The following is a 19,826-nucleotide window of genomic DNA, read 5'->3' as shown; positions in this document are numbered from 1 at the left end:
TAGGATGGAAATGTTTAGAAGATCCCTGTGTGATGGGAAGTATATGTGGGAAACATGATACGTTATATTAAGAGATGTGAGATGTGTACAGAACTTTGAGAAAAATTTTGGATTCATGGAATAGATATTATGTTATGAACCATGTCAGGTGACTAGTCAAAGTAAAAGAGTAAACAATCTTTGAGGAGAATAATCAAGGAAAAAATAGTGTACTATACGTATATGTGATGTGGTTATTATACTACTACTACTATGATTATGGGGGTAACCCCATGTGGATATACAAAATATTTTGCCGTTATATACGGGTATGATACAGACACTAAATGGACAGGGTCCAAGTGTGATCTGGTGTGTACTGGGTACACGTTGGTTGTGATATACAGATATATTATGAATAGAAATTTCGTCAATGAAGACGATCACAAACTGATCCAAGTACGGCTGGAAAATCCGGTTCATGTAATCCATGAACACAACAAGTGCATTGGTGAGTCCAAACGGAATCACCAAATACTCAAAATGACTGTATCTCAAACGAAATGCGGTCTTAGGGACATCCTCCGGCTTCACCCGAATCTGATGGTATCCGGACCGGAGATCAATCTTAGAATACACGCAAGCACCCCTGAGCTGATCCAACAGATCATCAATCCGAGGAAGGGGATACTTGTTCTTGATCGTCACCTTGTTTAGCTGCCTGTAGTCGGTGCACAATCGCTTTGTCCCGTCCTTCTTCTTCACAAAGATGACCGGTGCTCCCCAAGGAGACACACTCGGTCAAATGAAATCTTTTGCTGAAAGATCCTCAATGTGCTTCTTCAGCTCTGCCAACTCTGGTGGCGACATCCGGTATGGAGCTAATGAAATAGGCTCCACACCAGGCAATAGATCAATGGAGAACTCTATCTCCCTCTGTGGTGGAAACTCAGGAATCTCCTCGGGAAACACCTCGAGGAATTACCTCACCACAGGAATGCCAGTGATATCCTCCTGTGTCCCACTCACCAAACCTCCCAACATGACATATCCAAATGCCCCAGCTCTCAAGGCTCTCTTAGCCTGCAGCAAAGAAAAGTACGGCGAGGAACTAGCTGTGGAATCACACTGATACATCACCACACGCTTGGCACAACAGTCAATCATCACACAATTCCTGGACAACCAATCCATGCCCAGGGTAACCTCCAAGTTGGCCATCGGCAATCCTATCAGATCTACCGAGAACTCACGATCGTCCCACTGAAACACGACATCTGGATGTACAGTGGTAGAATCACACCTTTCTCCGGTGGCGGTAGTCACCCGCAACGGTAGAGAAAGCACAGACATGGGCAACTCAAGCCCCACAACAATCGGGGTTGCAACAAAAGAATGCGTAGCCCCAGAGTCAAACAAGACATCAACAGATGATGCACCAATAGTAACAGTACCTCTGACTAGGTTCAGAGCTCGATCCGACTGCTGACGATCCAGGGTATAAACATGCCCAGAAGATGGTGGCACTGCTGGTGCCAAAGTAGGTGGAAGGGAAACCATCTGAAGTGGCACTGCCTGAACCGCAGTGGCTCTCACTGTCGATGACGGACAGTCTCTGGAGAAGTGGCCCTCCTTGCCACACTGGAAACAAATCAACTGACCGGTAGAACACGGCCCAAAATGAGTCTTCCCGCATCCCGAACACTTGGGAGCAGGAGGTCTCGCTGCACTCCCCTGAGCAAAAGTCCTCTTAAACTGATTCGGCGCTTGTCGAGCCGCCATCTGCTTTCCCTTGCCCTTGTTCCCAAACTTCATGTCTGTCCAAGAAGTGGAACTACCAGCTACCTTCGTCGCCTCAACAACCTTGGCCCTTTTGGCCTTACTCGAGCTGTAGAAGTCCTCGATATCCCGACACTGCTGTACCAGTGTCCCAAAGTCTCTCGAAGCAGAAGCAGCAAGGTAACCAGGCAATATCCTCACTAAGTCCCCTGCGAAACTTAGCAGCCAAGAATGTCGGAGTAGGCCTCTCCATCCGGAAGTGTGCAAACTTCACCAGCTGGTTAAACTGGGCCAGGTACTCGTCAACAGACAACGAGCCCTGAACCAACCTGTCAAACTCCCCCTGCTTCCTCTCCTGTGCATCATAAGGGAAGTACTGAATCAGAAAGCAATCCTCGAAGAATGGCCACGTCATCACATGGCACTGCATCTCGTAGACATGAGAAGTGTTCGTCTACCAATCATGGGCATCGCCCTCCAGCATATAAGTAGTGAACATCAACTTCTGCAGATCATTACGCTGCATGACTCGAAAAATCTTGTCCAACGCCTGTAGCCAACGCGCCGCAGCAACAGGATCATAAGATCCATCAAAGGTAGGTGGCTTATGCTTACGAAAAGCATTCAGCCGGCGATCAATCTCATCTCGATCCTCAACAAAAACAGGGACGGTCTGCATGGCCCCCGTAAGGTGACTGCCATCACCCATCTGACTCTGACTGTCGTCCTGCAGACTGGGTGGAGGCGGAGGCGGTGGCGGTGGAGGTGGTGGCGGAGGAAACTAGCCAACAGCAGGACCAGCCCTCAACTCCTCTAACATGACTCTCATCATCGTCATGTTCTCCAGACGGTTGGCCTCCAACACATCCTCGGTGGCCTTCCTGTTCGCCTCTCTGACGGCGTTCAACATGGCCTGGTTTGCCATTCTCATGGCCTCCTGGTCGACTTGTCGGGCCGCTTGCATCTCAGCCAATGCAGCCAGGACCGGGTCGGGTTGACCCTCATCAGTCTCCCGTGTTCTCCTGGATCCTACCATGACTATGCAAACTTACAAAAATTATGAGTTGATCAGGCCCACGCAATGTGATCGCATATGCATCATCATAATACAAACCAACAGAGCAAACACACAAGACAGACACAACGAAACATCCTAAACATTGCAATACATACAGGCTTTTCCCTTGAACCGTCGCTCTCATACCATAAAATGTAACACCCCGTGTATACCCGGTATGTTAACATATCATCGTATTAAGTTGCGCTTAATTAAAAATGCGGAATATCTTTTTCTTTTCAATTATGTCGTCATTATACTTAGCCAAGTTGATTTACTTAATCAATTCATAAAATATCGCATGTATGTACATTGCAAATAAACATATAACTGAAATACCTCAGAATATATATAAAGTGAGTATCTATGTCACGGATCCACTACACGTAGTCCGACAAGAATCCTGATACATTAAGACAACTCCAACATAAAACAAGACATAATGAAGTCTATGTGGCATGGACAATCCCCATGCTCACCAAATCAACATCATAACAAACAGAGTCTCAACAGAGAAATCCATAAACTGAAGCTAAAAGCATAAGACAGTAAAAAGTATCCAACATCCAATCATAACAGCATATCAGCATAAGCAGCATAAACATGTAACATCTATCAGCTAAGCTCTGGCCTCCTGCCACTAGAGGTATCAACCCCCTGATTACCTGAACCTGAAATAAGCATTCCCCAAACATGGGGTGAGATCTCTAAACCAGAAATCTCAGTAAGACAAGGGGTCCTCAAGGATCTTTCACCCCAAGCTCACTTACATGTGCAATATAAGTTCAAAAGCAGTAATTTAATATAATTTCCAAAACTATGCAGTGCAACAAATATTCATGCCATGTGTGTCAATACTATTTTACTGGCCAGAGAAATGTAGGAATACGTCTATTACCTACAAATAGTACAAGGAACACCGCTTGCACCTCACCCACAGCCTCACCATATTGTGTGTACTACATACTCAGGCTTACCGTATAGGTGGAACACCACATGCATATCATAAAGGCACTAGAATATCACAGCTCAACAGCATTTTCAAAATATCAAAAGCATGTAACACAGCATGCATATCATACCCCCATGGGACATGGTGGAACCACAACATGGCTAAACCGAGGACACAAAAGCTTACCTTGCAAGCTCACTATCCAATGCCAAGAGTCCACACAGCTCAAGTCCAACACACAGCAGATCACAATCTGATTAGGACCAGCAAGCATATCAACATTCATACCTCATAAGCATAAACATAAAGACTATGTTTTCCTCTTACGATTTATGTCTTAAGTCTTCACACAATGCCATAAGCCCTTAACCACTTGATTCTGACTTAGTTCAATTAAAACAGAAGTTCAACTTCATCAATCTACGGTCCACAAACCCCCAATACCCTATTGTATGAACAGTGCAGTTACTGTTCTGCGAAATCCCAGAATATCCGAATATTCGTCGGGTGCATATTCGGATATCTCTCTTCCAATATCCGAATATCCATATCCGGATATTCAGATCTCCATATCCGGATATCAATATCCGGATACCCATATTCGGATATCAATATCCGGATATTCACAACAAAATATCCGGGTATTTCGCGACAGAACCCAGATTCTGCATTTCGCGAACATCCACACCAAAGGTCCAACTTTTACCGATTACAGAAGCTTAAACATGCATTTCTAAGTGTGTTAAGCATTACCCAACGTTAGGTTATCATCTTAAGCTCATTACATGCATCAAGGTTCCATTTTTAACCAATAACTCATGATCAAAGGTGGTAACACTTACCCAAGTTTCAAGGCAGCAGCTATGAGTGCTCTTGGCGCTCATACTTCAGCTCCAAGGTTCAGACTTTGACAACCACGAAAATGACACTCCAAGATGGTGTCTTTCACCACAAAGCTCACTACTTGGAGCTTACAATGGCAAGAACAAAGCTCTCACCACCTCAACTCAAGAGGACAGCACTCAAAGCCACCAAACAGAGGACACTACTCAGCCAAAGAGCAATCCACGCCCTCCCAAGACACACCCTCACAAGGCTCAAGTGTTTAGGATGAAGAATCCACCAAGAAAATGGTCTCTTGCTTGAGTTTTGGTCAAGAACAAGGGAAGAGTGGCAATGGAGTAGTGTATCAGCCTCCTATTCACGTAGCAACAGAAAGGATGCCTAAGGCTTTGGGCCAAAAGAGCCTATATATAGTGGTTTAAGTCTTAAACACACAGTATTAACTATAATTGTTACTCTTAGCATTTTAATCCCAAACTCAGGATTCTTAACCTACTCAATTTTACAGGAATTGTCATATTTTTATTATATTTTTCTGAGCTCCTTTCCGGTACGCGCTTTTCATAGCCAGTATCAGTTTCTGGCACCAGTTCTCATTATTTTAACTTGAAACTCATTTCACGAGTCCTATATATTATTCTAGGAATTATCATGCACTTATAATAATTTTCCGGGATACTTTATCGGTACGCATTTATACCGACTAGCAAAACCTGTATCTGCACTTTTCTTCCGAAAAGCAGCTTTCAGCATTCTTAATCACTTATCATACTTATTTAAGCCTCATAATAATTATTAGGGTCAATTATGAAATTATTTCCTAATTCTCATATGTAATTAATTAATTTCCTTAATTAACTATGCGGGTTCTTACATAACACATTTTCTCAACCTCCTCACAAATTGTGGTGGAGATCAACTCGTTTTAAGTGTAAAAAGTTGGGAAAGTTATTTTCAAATCATGCACAACCAACTCCATGCTTCAAAATATTTATGTGGCCTAATTGAATCCATCAATAATCTAGTTCACCGTTTGTAGTTGTTGTTAACAAGACTTAAGCACTCCTTTAGCATCATTAGTAGGTATTGTAGTTGCTTCAACCCATTTTCAAACATAATTTATGACCATAAGAATATAATTATGGTCATTTCAAGGAACAAATGGTCGTCGCATAAAATTTATACCCCCAAACATCAAATATTTCATCTTATAACATGTTCTGTAAAGGCATTTTATATTAAAATGAAATATTACTTGTTCTTTGGCATTTGCCATACCAGTGAAGTTTAGAGATTATAAGGTTGCTAAACATTGATAATGCTTAGTGGATTATAAGATTTCCAAGCACCCAGAAGCTTGTAGGTTATAAGGTTTGTTAAGCACCCGTAAAGCTTGACCTACAGTTAAAGAATTATTTAAGCAGCTTGCAATCTGAACTTAGCTCACAAGTGATGGTGACTGAACAAGATAATCTATGTTTGCATTCTTCCTAACCCTTAACTCTTTATTTTCTAGCACATTACTTATTTCTTGGTATCTTATATGTGCTTGAATATATTGTATAATTGTGATATATTATGTACTATGGATTGCTCGAATATAATAGTAACTTTTCATGTATCAAAGTCTGCATGACATTGTAATTTAGAAATAAGAAAGGGCTTTTGCAAAAAATTTGTTATACTAAATTCATTTCCCCTCTTGAGTATGGAAGCCACATTCTTAATAGAAAATCATCCATAACCTTTAACTTATGCTCAATCATATAATGAAAGATTGCCTTTATGGTATCTTTGGAATGTAATCGGTGCATTGCATGAACCTATGGCATTCTTCTAAATGCAAATGTCCAACAAGAGTACATGAATGTAGTTTTGTTCTTGATCCTACGATGTTATCATAATATGATTATAAACTAAAAAACATCTAGAAAATTATAGTATTCCTTTCTTGAAATTCTATCAAGCATTTGATCCACAAATGGCAATGGAAAATTATTTTTTCGATAGACATTATTTAGCTTTCTATAGTTAATATGCACTATCCACTGACTCATTATTCTTGTAGATATTGCCTCATTATTTTCATTACAAACCCCAATCATGCCTCCTTTTTTTTATGCACATTGGACTTGACTTACCTAACTATTATCTAGAATTGGGTAGATAATGCCTGCATCCAGCCACTTAATGATCGATTTCTTCTTGCTTCATTGAGTTTAACATTCTTTAATGCTTTTTAATGGTTTTGAATTTTTCTCTAATTTAATTTTGGGCATAAAGATGCATGAGATAATTACTGTTAGATCTCATATGGTCCACCCTATTTCATTATTGTGTTCTCTAAGTAATCTTAACAATTTCTCTTCATACAAGTTAATAATACCATCATATCTGAGATGTGATGGCAATGGTTTGAGCTCCAACTTAGGTGGATAGTGAACTCTTATTTTGAAAATTAAAAATGAAGTATAATTATTTTTTGTTTGATTTAGATACTAACAAATCATTTTAGTTGCTTTTTGGGTTGTCTAAATTTGATTGTTACTATATCTTAATATTAGGATCTTCTTCTTTTATTTTGACCCATTTAGTTGTGAATGCTTAATCTTAATAAAATTTGCTTTTATTTTTTAAATGATGATGAGGAGGAGGAGGAGGAGGAGGAGAAGGAGTTAGGCTCAAGCGATCTACTAAATACTTGATTTAGGCTCAAGGTGTCAACACAAGTAATCTCTTACTAATAATACCTATTTCTAAGGTGAAGATGTTAGTACATAGGTTCCCTAGAGACAATCTAAGAGTCAGGTGAATCCATGTACTTCTTTATTAGTTATGAATAAATTTTATGAATAAAAGCATTATTTATCTTGTTTCATATTGCATGTCTCAAATATTGAATATGAGTAACTGGATAAAGCCCTTGGAATGGAACGGGTGTCACATTGAGGATCTGTGATAGATATCACGATCATGAGGGCTCAATGACACCACACGTCCATTGCCAGAAATATGTTCCTAGTCTAGAGATACCGATAATGGGCATTGGTTATCTCAGGTAAGACTAGCACGACTCAGCTACTTGCATGGAGATGCAAGGTAGAGTCCTCGTGAGCTACAGACATAGAGATGTCTTATCTGACTCGTGGGTGGACCTATTGGAGAATAGCTCGCACTGAACTGACCCACAAAGAAACACTACAAGGAAATCTCACAGATAGTATCTATAGGTAATGTCTCATGTAAAAGCATATAACATATTTAGTATACTTTTGTGCTTGTTTGGTTACTAACTTTACAGGTGTAAATAAAGGAAGGGGATGATCATGGTGCCCAAAATTAAATTTTAATTGTTGTAATTTAATTTTGGTAAATAAGGCTTGTATGCCTTGTCTTTCTTTTACTCTTGTGTAAATTCTTTTCTCACCTTACTCCCCCAAATATAACTTGGGGTTTCTTGAATTAATATGTAATTAGAAATTAGGCTAATGGCGTTTTAGGCATGGAGGATCCGCGGCTTAAGGAGCATGATGGGAGAAGATGTCATGAGTACCATGACTATCCTAAAATAAATGTGATTTATTATGCCTATGAATGTATGCGTGTATGTCAAAGCGACTAGTATGCATGTCATAAAATTGCGTATGTATGTTTCTATTGTGCATGTCCAAAAGCGACTAGTATAGTATGTTGTAGATGTATGACATAGGGCAACGACTAGCATGACAGTACAATATGTGCGTTTGATGAGACTTGGTAAATCCCTAATAAAAGAAAAGGAACCCTTAAAAGGAACAATTATTAAGTTCATGATTGCCTCCCACCGTCGGTACAAATTGAATCCCTTCAACATGGTGGTGCTCTACAACTCAGCTGGGACCCACTGTTTCGTTGGGTAAGATGAATGCTTGAAGTGTAGAGACACTTAGGATGGTGGTTTGTGCTTGACCAGGTGCATAAGTTGCAGGCTCAGCCGAGCTTATGTACTTGGGGCAATAGTGCCAGGTTGATTGCATGAGATGCACCACTAAGTGACAAGGAGTTATCAACCTGATGTTAAGAGAAGGTATGAGATACTGTTTATAATGATCAACCCATCGTTTAATTTGATCTTGCGGTCTCAGACGGGGATTAAAGAAAACAGTCGTTCTCTTAACGCACTACGGAAATTCTTAAGAAGAATAGCCTTAGGTCAATAAGGAAAAGGGTCATTGACTTAAACAAGATAGTGGGAGGGGCCATTTATTTGAAGTCTTTAATAATATGGTCTATTTATAACAATATTAATTATTTTATTTTTACATCCTATTAAGCTTAATATGTCGGGTCATTTGTCTCTGCGTGCTATTCTCGAAACGAACAAGTTGACCAGTCCTAATTTCATGGACTGGTATCGGAACGTCAGAATTGTTATGCGGGCCGAAAAAGTTGCTTATGTCCTTGACGCTGCTTTACCTATTGCGCCTAAGGAAAGGGAAGATGGGTTTGCGGAATTTGATTTGGAGGCCTACAAGCAACACATGGATGATAATGTGTTGGCTTGTTGCGTCATCCTAGCATCCATGTCGCTTGAACTGCGTAAACAGCATGAGCAACATATAATGATGCAACATATAATGATTATGAAATTTGGCAAATGGATGTCAAGAATGCCTTCTTGAAGGAGGGGGTGTATATGACACAGCCTGAAGGTTTTGAATCTAAAGGCCAGAAGTATATGGTATGCAAACTTCAAAGGTCAATATATGGGCTAAAGCAAACATCACGGAGTTGGAACATTCGTTTTGATGAGGTTGTTAGGAGTAACGATTTCATCAAGAACAAGGATGAGTTTTGTGTTTACAAGAAGGTTAGTGGAAGAAATGTTATTTTCTTGGTGCTTTATATGGATGACATACTGCTGATAGGAAATGACATCCCTACACTTCAAACAATTAAGGAGTTACTTTCTGAAAGCTTCACCATGAAAGATTTGGGAGTGGCAGCCTATATACTGGGTATAAAGATCTATAGAGATATAACTAAGAGGTTACTGTGATTATCCCAATCTACGCATATTGACAAAATACTAATGTGATTTAATATGGAAGGGTCGAAAAAGGGTTTTTGTCCTGTCAATCATGGCGTGCATCTTTCTAAGGTTATGTGTCCTAAGACACAACAAGAGAAGGATCGCATGAGTGAGATACCATACGCTTCGGCTATCGGATCCATCATGTATGCCATGATCTGTACAAGACCAGATGTCTCTTATACTTTAAGCATAACGAGCAGGTACCAGGCAGATCCCTAGAGAGGGTCACTGGACAGCAGTCAAAACATTCCGCAAAAGTACTTGAGAAGGACTAAGGATATGTTTCTGGTGTATGGTGGAGTTAATGAGCTAGCAAGGAAAGGGTTCACTGATGCTAGCTTCCAAAGTGACAAAGATGATTGTAAATCACAATCAGGGTTCGTATTCACCTTAAATGGTGGAGCAATGACTTGGAAAAGTTCCAAACAAGAGACTATAGTAGATTCAATGACAGATGCTGAATATATAACGGCTTCAGAAGCAGCTAAGGAGGCAGTGTGGATCGAGAAGTTCATCATTGAACTTGGGGTGGTTCACAGTGTTAGTGAGCTCATACAGTTGTATTGTGACAACAATGGTGCTATTGCGTAGGCAAAAGAACCCAAGTCTCATCAAAGATCAAAACACGTGCTCCGCAGATATCACATGATTAGAGTAATCATTGATAGGATGGATGTAAAGATAGACTATGTTCCCACAAAAGATAACCTAGCCGATTCTCTGACAAAAAGGAGTTTCTTAGAGAAAACATGATAGTCATTATGAGGCTTTAGGATATAGATTTCGGTCAGATTAGCTCTAGGCCAAGTGGGAGATTGTTAGTACATAGGTGTCCTAGAGACAATCTGAGAGTCAGATGGACCCATGTACTTCTTTATTTGTTATGAATATATTTTATGAATAAAAGCATTATTTATCTTGTTTCATATTGCATGTCTCAAATATTGAATATGAGTAACTGGATAAAGCCCTTGGAATGGAACGGGTGTCACATTGAGGATTTGTGATAGGGATCACGATCATGAGGGCTCAATGACACCACACGTCCATTGCCAGAAATATGTTCCTAGTCTAGAGATACCGATAATGGGCATTGGTGATCTTGGGTAAGACTAGCACGACTCAGCTACTTGCATGGAGATACAAGGTAGAGTCCTCGTGAGCTACAGACATGAAAATGTCTTATCTGACTCGTGGGTGGACCTATTGGAGAATAGCTCGCACTGACCTGACCCACAAAAAGACACTACAAGGAAATCTCACAGATAGTATCAAGAGGTAATGTCTCTTATTATTTGGGTGTGTTTTTCCTTAGACCTGACGTTGTCGTATAGACCTGTGCTCTGGAAGACTTGCTTTGATTGTATATCTTGTCTGCCTGAAACATGGAGACTTGTAGGTATACTCTTGGGCATGCCTTAAGGACTCAGGGCTAGTGTGACAAGCTAAAAGAATTCGTCAATCTCTGTGAGAGATTAGGTTATCCGTAGACCGGTGAAACCGGAATGACATTTACGGGACTCGGGAATCTATGCATAGTAAAGGAGTCATGAGATGGCCCGCTCTTTAGAGTCCGTAAATGAAGATTCCCTGTTTCGGCAAAAGCTAACCCTAGACCGCAGGGGTTGATACTTTTTCCTTGACCTAGGTCAATGGGATGGATAACCGAGATGAAAGGACAATTCACACTGTAACCAAATTGGTATAACAGGTTGATCATTCGATAAACTCAACTAGCTCTAGGACAACAAAGCATTGCTAGTACTCTGTGTTGTCATTAGATGGATTGGGCCTAAGCCCATTTATGTCAGTGGCTATGTTGGGCCTGATGGGTCGCACACAAACATCTTAAGTTGTCTTGAATTCTAGCATAAGTGTTTTGGGCCCAATAAGGCATAGTGAGCCTATGTTGGAAAAGCCCACATCATGGGTCAAGTTGGACTTGATCCATGATGTAACCTAATTAATTTAAATGTTAAATTAATAAAATTATTGAATTCTAATTTCGAATTTTGAATTTGAAATTTGAATTTAAATAAAATTAATTTAAATTCTAATTTTGAATTTCGAATTTAAAATTGGAATTTAAATATAGTCATTAAATTAGATTTATTGAAGATGGAGAAAATAAAGGAAACTAATCAATTAGATTGATTGGAAACAAATCAATTAGATTAATTGACCAAAATTAAGGAAACCAATTAATTAAATTAATTGTCTGAAATTGGGGAAACCAATCAATTGGATTGATTGGATAAAATTAAGGAAATTACCCAATAATAGTGGGATTTGATGAGGGCGCTAATTTGACCTAGTCTTAGGTTAATGAGTCGCCACATCTATATATAGCCTCTCTTCTTCCTTAGTTTTGTATCTCTTCTTCTTCTCTATTTTTCTCTACTGAAACCTTAGCCAACACACACATCAGTGTGGCGGCTATCTCTCTCTTGGAATAACCAAAGGCACTATCCAATCTCTATTCTTCTCTTGAGTCTAGCAACCTCCATTGAAGGATATTGGGCATTCGAAGAAGTGTTCTTCTCTTACAAGACAACAATGTGGTGTGGATTTCCATCGGAGGACTTGTATTCTTCGATTCTGAAGAATTGATCAAGAACGCATTTGATCCGGAATAATTATCCGAATAAATGTATCTACTTTAAACCCTAACATGTCTATTGCATGATTCATGGGTTGAACATGATTGAGGGTGGGCAAAGGTAGCTTCTTCCGCACAAAAATTTAATTTTTCCCTCTTTTATGTTCATGGCCTACAAAAGGCTACTTACAAAAGATAGGATCAATCACACATATCATTCAACAACATAAAGCTACTAACTATAATTCCATGAAGAAAACGATTTAAAAGCTTACCCAATCTATCATTCAACAACATAGATTGATCCAATGATTGATCTTCCACTTGAACACCAATAGGTCTCACACTATATCATCAATCATACATGAACCATAATAAAAATCCTATTTTAATCCATGAACTTCGAAAGTCCATAATTTTATTAAAACCTAAGGGCCTGTTTGGTGTGATGTATAAGGCCTGATAGCATAAGCTTATACTATACGTTATGACATTTTTAGTTGTTTGGTGTGACCATCGTATCGTATAAGCTTATACAGCAGGATCCCTTTATACATCAAAATGATGTATAACTTAATCAGGCATAGGAGTGGTGGATTAGGCCTGATAAGGAGTTGATGTAATAATATTGCTTACAAGTACACTTTCCAAGAACTATTATATCATTTCAATATTTATATATTAAAATAATTTTTTTTAATATATTGATTTTTAAAATATTGGAGGATATTATCTTATACAATACCATACCAAACGCTGAATAGTATTAAAATTTAATTAGGTCTTATACTATCAGACCTTATACTATCAGGCTTTATCCTATACTATGCACCAAACATGCCCTAAGTTTCCAAAGTCTATGAAACTCAAGATTCATGGTGGATTCATACCTTAAAACTCCACACAATGGTTGTAGGAGTAATCTCCAAGCTTCAAAGAGATCATACACTTTTCCTACCCTCAAGAACACCAAAATAGTGCCACACAAGAAAGGAATTTTCTCTCAACTCAATGCTTTTCAAGGGTATTTGATAGGTGGGTTTTGCTTACAATGATGAGATGATCAACTTTCATGACCAAACTTAAGTGTTTTGATGGCTAGAACTCACTTTGATATTTTCAAGCTTTAACAATAGTGAAAATGCAAGGAAAGTTGGTCATGAAGTAAGAAATAACGTGGGGGATGAAGTTTAAAGACAATGAAGTGTCTTAATCACCTTTCTAATGATCTTCAACTTTTGGTCAAATTACTTACTTGGTAAGTTACCTATTTGCCCCATCATGTTAATCCTCTTTTTAATCCATGATTTAGACCATCTAACATGATTTTAACATTCACCAAAATCACTAACTAGTTTCTCACTACCTCATTTCTAAGTTTTAGGTAACTTTTACATAATTGTATTTTTACCCCAAAACTTTCACTATTTGCACTTTTATCCCAAAAAGTGACTTAATTCACATAATTAGATGTCTTAACTAATCAACCTCTTTTAATCTCTAATTAATTTCCAAATTCACAATTTAATGGTTCGGGTTTTTATAGTTGGATTAGATGAAGATGGAAGTGTGAGATTAAAGAAAAAGACAAGCATAAAAGAGGATTAAGAAAAAGGAGAAAGCGATTTCAGAGGAGGACACTTTTCATTCATCTAATTATTGAAACCCCCGTAACTACTTAGGATTTTCTCTCTCTTTTTCATCGTTGTTCATCTCTTTCATTCGATTAGATTTTGAGAATGAAACAAGAATTTTGCATGTGTGGAACTAGATTTGTGACAGTAAAATGATGAACTCATGCTAAGGAATGATAAGTTTCTATAAGGAAGATTAGATTACAATTGGATAGATCTCTCTTTCTCTGTTTCATTTTATTTCTTTTGTGCTTTTAATTTGTTATTACTTTGGATATGTAATTTGAAGCTTCAAAGTACTGTTCGTGTAATTTGTGAAGCAATATTATATTTCTTTTGCTTTATTAGTTTGGTTATTAAGCTTATAATGAGCTAAACATTATTTTGGATCAAGTTATGATGAATTCTAAAGTATTGTGACTTTGACGAACATTATGGGGTGTTTGATAGAGGAGAAAATTTTCTGTTACCAGGGAAATACAATTACTAGGCAAATGGTGTGAAAATGATTTTGGTAGAAAAATATAAAAAAAGTTGTTTGGAAGGTAAAAATATTACCAGGAAAATTTGGTTGAAAATACACTTTCAACAGTACACACAGTAACAATTTAGTCAACAATTTCATGCTCAAATTTTTTTTCCCCATCAAACCCAAAATACTACCATCAATATGGGTTTCTGGAACAGTGTTTTGAAAGAAATTTTGCAAACAAAATGAGATGGATGGGTAAAGCATTCTCCTATCTAAATTTTATTAAATCTCCTACCAAACACAGTGAAATAGAAAACCCACTTCAAGTTGCATGGGAAAAGAAATCAAAAGCTCCTACCAAACACCCCCTTAAGAAATTGCTACTAAGTTGATCTTGATTTGTTCAATGAGAATATGATGGAATTAATTTGGTTAATGTCTGGCCAGTGCTAACTGAAGAGTTAGGATTAGTAATTGGAGAATTATTTAATCTGAAAAATCATTGAACAATGAGGAGTGATTAATTGTAAGGTTAATTACAATCACAATTAGGAATAATTGTGAGCCATGTGATCATAATACCTCTGTTATGTAAAGATATATGAGCTAAGATAACATAAGGATATTCTACTTTAGAATCAGGTAAAGCACAATGTTAGGAGATGTAAATGCGATGTAACAGGTTTGGTTAGTTAAGTAAGTTGTCGTAGCAAGTCCTAATGTTCTCAGAAGGCATGGTGTTAAGGAGAGGAATCATATAATTTAATCCATTTTACATTCCATTAAACATTCATACTGTGTTAAACTCCGATTTAGTACTAGTTAGTGTAAACTTAAGTCTATTGTTGTAATTTTGTTAGCACTTTTAAGCAATCTATTGGTAACAAACCAATTAATCTATTTGATGGAGTTTCACTTAGCTATGCAATTGTTGGGCAATCAATAATAGAAAACATAATCTAATTTTCTCTGAGGGAACGGTGTCCTTACTTTATCTCTGTATTACTTATGATCATGTACACGTGCACGAGCATTTTTTTGTTTAAATTCACATATATACTTGAGAACCAAATAGCCACAAGTAAAAACAAATATGTAAAGTATATCTAAAACTTAAGAACAATTGAGGATTATCTCTATAAGCATTTAGTTTCCAAAATAAATAATACAACTATTGACAAGAGTGTAGCAATCATCCATCCAATTATCTTCAACGAATGTTTCAATTCATCAAGAGAAAATATTCTTCAAGGAATATGATGGCTCTTGTTAATATTAATGGATTTGACGCAAAGGCTTGGCCTGTTAATTTAGTTGATAGTAATGAAAAGCGTTATGGGCCATGGACAAGAGAATGGAATTGGACATCCAAATCCAATGTATAGAATTGGTAAAGCTATAACTTTTGAATTTTTAGTTTTATTTTTATGAGATCAGTGATGGTGGCACTAATCGTGCTGAAAGTGTTGATAAGTGTAGAAGCTGTTACCAATAGCTATCGAATTGCCTTGCGAAGTAGGGGTGTGCACATTTCATTTTGGTTCAGTTTTTGCTGAGCTGAACTGAACTAGAAAAAATTATTTAGTTAGGAGAATCGAACCAGTTTATTTTTTAAAACCAGTTCAGAACTGATTTTGAACCGATTCTTATTTAGTTATGTTTTGAACTAGGTTAAATTGATTTTGAATATCCCAAATGTGACTTATCAATTCAAGCATGTTCAATAATGAATATTTTAGTTGCCACATTCCTAACCTTTTTAAGTGTTGTCCTAAGCAATAGCTCTTTAGTTATTATATGAAACTCTCACACGAATATGTTTTGAAGGATGACTATGTGTATTTTGCTTTTATTTTTGGTACAACATTCATGTACGGATAATAGACTGCAAAATTTTAGTCCAATAAATTGGATAAGATACATTAACATGTCAAAATATCCTGGGCTTATCAATGTTACAACTTTTATAAAATTTTTGCACAACAATTGAATATGATAACTGAAACATTATGTATGATAAAAAAATGAGTAGAATAACATAAAAAATTAGTTGAATTCATTAATTGATTTTAAAAGACAAGTTCGGCTCATGAACTAATTTTTTTTTTAAAATCAATTCAATTCATAAGTTATTTTAAAAAATTAGTTCAATTCATGAATTGTCAGAAAATACAATTCTTTTAAACGAAGTGTAATTCAATTCATAGTAGAGTTCAATTCTTTTGCACACTCCTAAAACCAATTCTACACCCAGTCAATCACAAAAGAATTTTTAGCAAACAAGAAAACTATTTTACAACAATTCAAATAAAAATTAATTGCATAATTATATAGAACTTCAAAATCCTTCTCATTCTATATAATTATCTCTTTTTTATTTTTATATTTATATTTTTGCATTACTAGAACTTTTGTGATAGCATGTCAACATGAGAACCGGCCCGCAAGATAAAAGCCCAAGCTAGGGGGCGAGAGAGACCAATTGGTATTTTCATTGGTTCCCACTATATATACTCTCGTCTCCCTCGGTCTCTCGAAAACCCTAATGCCTCGTTGAATCGAAATCCCTAATTTTCTCTTTTTTATCCATTCACTGCTCTGTTTATTTTTAGGTCTGTCTTTTTTTACTTTACCTTCGCTGATGTCTGTGTGAATGTAAGTTTATGTTTCGATTAGAGGAATGCTAACTCACTGTTTCACGTTTTACGTTGTCTTTAATTTATGAATTTACCACGTTCTTCAATTTTTTTCTTTTGTTTTTTAAGTTTGTGTGTTTATTGTTGATCGCTTTTACAGTTATAGTGAATGATGATACACGCACTGGGCTCTGAGCAGTTTTAACTGCATTTTTTTGATGGAAATGCACAGCCTAGAAAGCTATATCTGACGCTCATTTTTTGTGATTTTGAGATGTCTTTGGTGGTTAAGGGGAATAATATACATATAAATAATATTTTGTGTTTTGATTCCTGGATTTTCTTTAAAAATTTTCGTTGCCTTCATCGTCCTAGCTTCATTAATTTTTGGTGATGTTTATTTCTTTCTTTCTTTTTAGAATGATTATTTATGTGCGAGATTTTGATAATGTGACAGTTAAATTGTCAAATAACCAAACAAATCTGTGAGATACTGAAATCTCAGGGAGGTTTTGTTTGATATATGATGCTCTGAGCAACGTAGTGATTTTCACACTGAGGGGTTCTATGTGTTTAAAGTTTCGTATGTTTAAAACTTCAATTAGATGTTCGGGAACCGAATTCATAAATTTTTGCTCTATGAACTCGACATAGTGAAAGTTGGAGCAAATTGTCCTCTGTTATATAATATATATTGCTGCCCAATGATGGATAAATAGACTATTGAGTGGCTTACATGGTTTTGTTAATAGCCCGACCTGCACCATCGCTCTCTCTCTCTCTTTCTCTCTCTCTATGCGTGTGTGTGTATGTGTGTTTCTCTATCTATCTCTATATATATATATATTATGATGGTGGTGCAAGAAGGCTGTAAATGAAACCAGTGACAAAAGCCGCAGATGATTTGTATTTAGCTATGAGATCTGAGGGCTCTTCGTTTTTTCTTTTTATTGTGTGGCAATGTAAGCTGTTTCACAATTTATTTTTACAACTGTTGTAGAGAATTAAATGTGGGTGTTCTTTTATTTCTCACCAAAGTGATTACATTTCTACTAGCATCAACTTAAGTGGTGGGGAAATTGTCATCATAATTTTCATTTTTCTTTACTGTGATCTCAGCTTTATGACTAGTGATTTCTTCTGTATTAAAACGAGCTTTTCAACAGGTGTGACTTTGGGAATTTGCCAATCTTTTCTGTGTGCTTAAAGATTCGAGTCTCATTTGGTGTTGTGATATTTGTATTTTGAGAATTGTTTCGAGCTGCTGCTTTATGCTGTCGCCATTTCCTTGAACTGTTTGTTGAACGCTTGATTTTACCAGATTATGCAGGATTATGGAAGACATTTTTGTTCTTGTGCAGCCTCAGCTGGCCCAGAAAATCATTGCCTAATCTCCCTTGACTCTAGAGAAAATATGGATGCCTTATGGCTTTATTGTCAAAACCGAGAAGGAGATTAGTCAATGCCATAGTATTGTGTGTTCTGCCTAGTGTTCTATGAGCAAATTTCGGTTCTTCTGAAAAAAAATTTATTAGTATTTTCCTGCTTTGTGGTACTGTTTGTGTAGGAGAGCATCGTATTTTTGTACCTAGTACTGTTCCATTACTAGTCTTTATTATTGTATTTTGATTAGTTTATTTTATGTGGTTAAATATTATGTAAATTTTTTTTATCATTTTTGGATTTTCTTATATTTTGTTTGCATTGCTTCAAAAAATCACTTTATAATAATGAAGTCTTGATAAAGATTTTAAATTATGATTATAGTAAATAATTTCAAACAAAGTGCTAAAAAAAGGCAAAATACGATTAAAGAAAAATAAATTTTATCCCTTTTTCTAAAACATCTCAAACAAGAAAAACTGTTAATTGGAAAAAAATAAACATGTTTCACAATATTAACAAGGGTTTTATTAATCTTATATTAAATGAGATAATTATCTTATGTCAGATAAATTTGTGAGTTTCACCATATGAAAAAAGAAAGAAAAACAAAAAACAAAAAAGTGACACATTTATCGAAGGGTGTGTAGGAGAGAAATTTATCACATGTAAAAGAGTAGGTTTTTTCCTATTAACAATAGTCTTGTTACCGAAAAAAAAGAAAAACAATAGTCTAAAAGATTAAGCAAGTCATTGGATGGGTTGCCTAGTTAAAGATTCCATCTTAGGATTAAATAATTATCACTTGAACAAGCAAAATCTATATGCATACTCATTTTATTTTTTATATTTTTTTTATGTCCATCTAACTTTTAAGAGGATATTGTTTTTTTATTTTAAATTATCTTATGCAATATATAAGAAAAATAAGAAATTATTTTATTCAATGTACAAAAAAAATGAGTGAGATTCACTAAAAAAAGAAAAAAAGAAATGGATTTTATCTATTATTTTTTATCTAAAGATTAGGTAGTTTTAAAGCAAAAATTATTTAATCTAATTGTCTATTTGATTTGGATTTTTTTTTTTTAAATTCTATTTGATTCGATTCAATTTTATTTATCAAAATAAAGTCATTCAAATTATAAACTACTAGGAAAATTAAAATCTTCAAACTAGGTTATAAAAAAAAATAAATCTCCAAACTAAAACAAGTTATGAAGAGTTAAAATAGATTAATTGTCAATAAAAAAAATTAAAATAAGATAATTTATTACTAATAACATTCAAGATTCCTACAAAACAACAATAACCATTTTTCAAAAATAATAAATATATAATACATTAGATCTATTTTTACCAATCAAATTTAAATGCGATCAAATCCAATTAAGATATATAATTTTTTTATTTTCTAA

The 19,826-nt window shown here is 36.2% G+C and overlaps 1 long non-coding RNA gene and 1 other non-coding gene across 2 annotated transcripts; both read left to right on the top strand.

The window, feature by feature from the left end:
• Positions 1-16,898: 16,898 nt before the first annotated feature.
• Positions 16,899-18,662, top strand: LOC133299945 (uncharacterized). Its single transcript, XR_009750005.1, has 2 exons — positions 16,899-17,044; positions 18,347-18,662. It is a non-coding gene; the product is annotated as an uncharacterized LOC133299945 (long non-coding RNA).
• Positions 17,191-17,279, top strand: LOC133299949 (small nucleolar RNA snoR118). The gene has a single exon (XR_009750007.1). It is a non-coding gene; the product is annotated as a small nucleolar RNA snoR118 (small nucleolar RNA).
• Positions 18,663-19,826: the final 1,164 nt, after the last annotated feature.

This window comes from Gastrolobium bilobum, unplaced genomic scaffold, assembly GCF_033153095.1.
Source record: "Gastrolobium bilobum isolate Gb01-03AN ecotype WA unplaced genomic scaffold, APGP_CSIRO_Gbil_v1 utg13355, whole genome shotgun sequence".
NCBI lineage: Eukaryota > Viridiplantae > Streptophyta > Magnoliopsida > Fabales > Fabaceae > Gastrolobium > Gastrolobium bilobum.
This window is presented reverse-complemented; position numbering and strand designations above follow the sequence as displayed.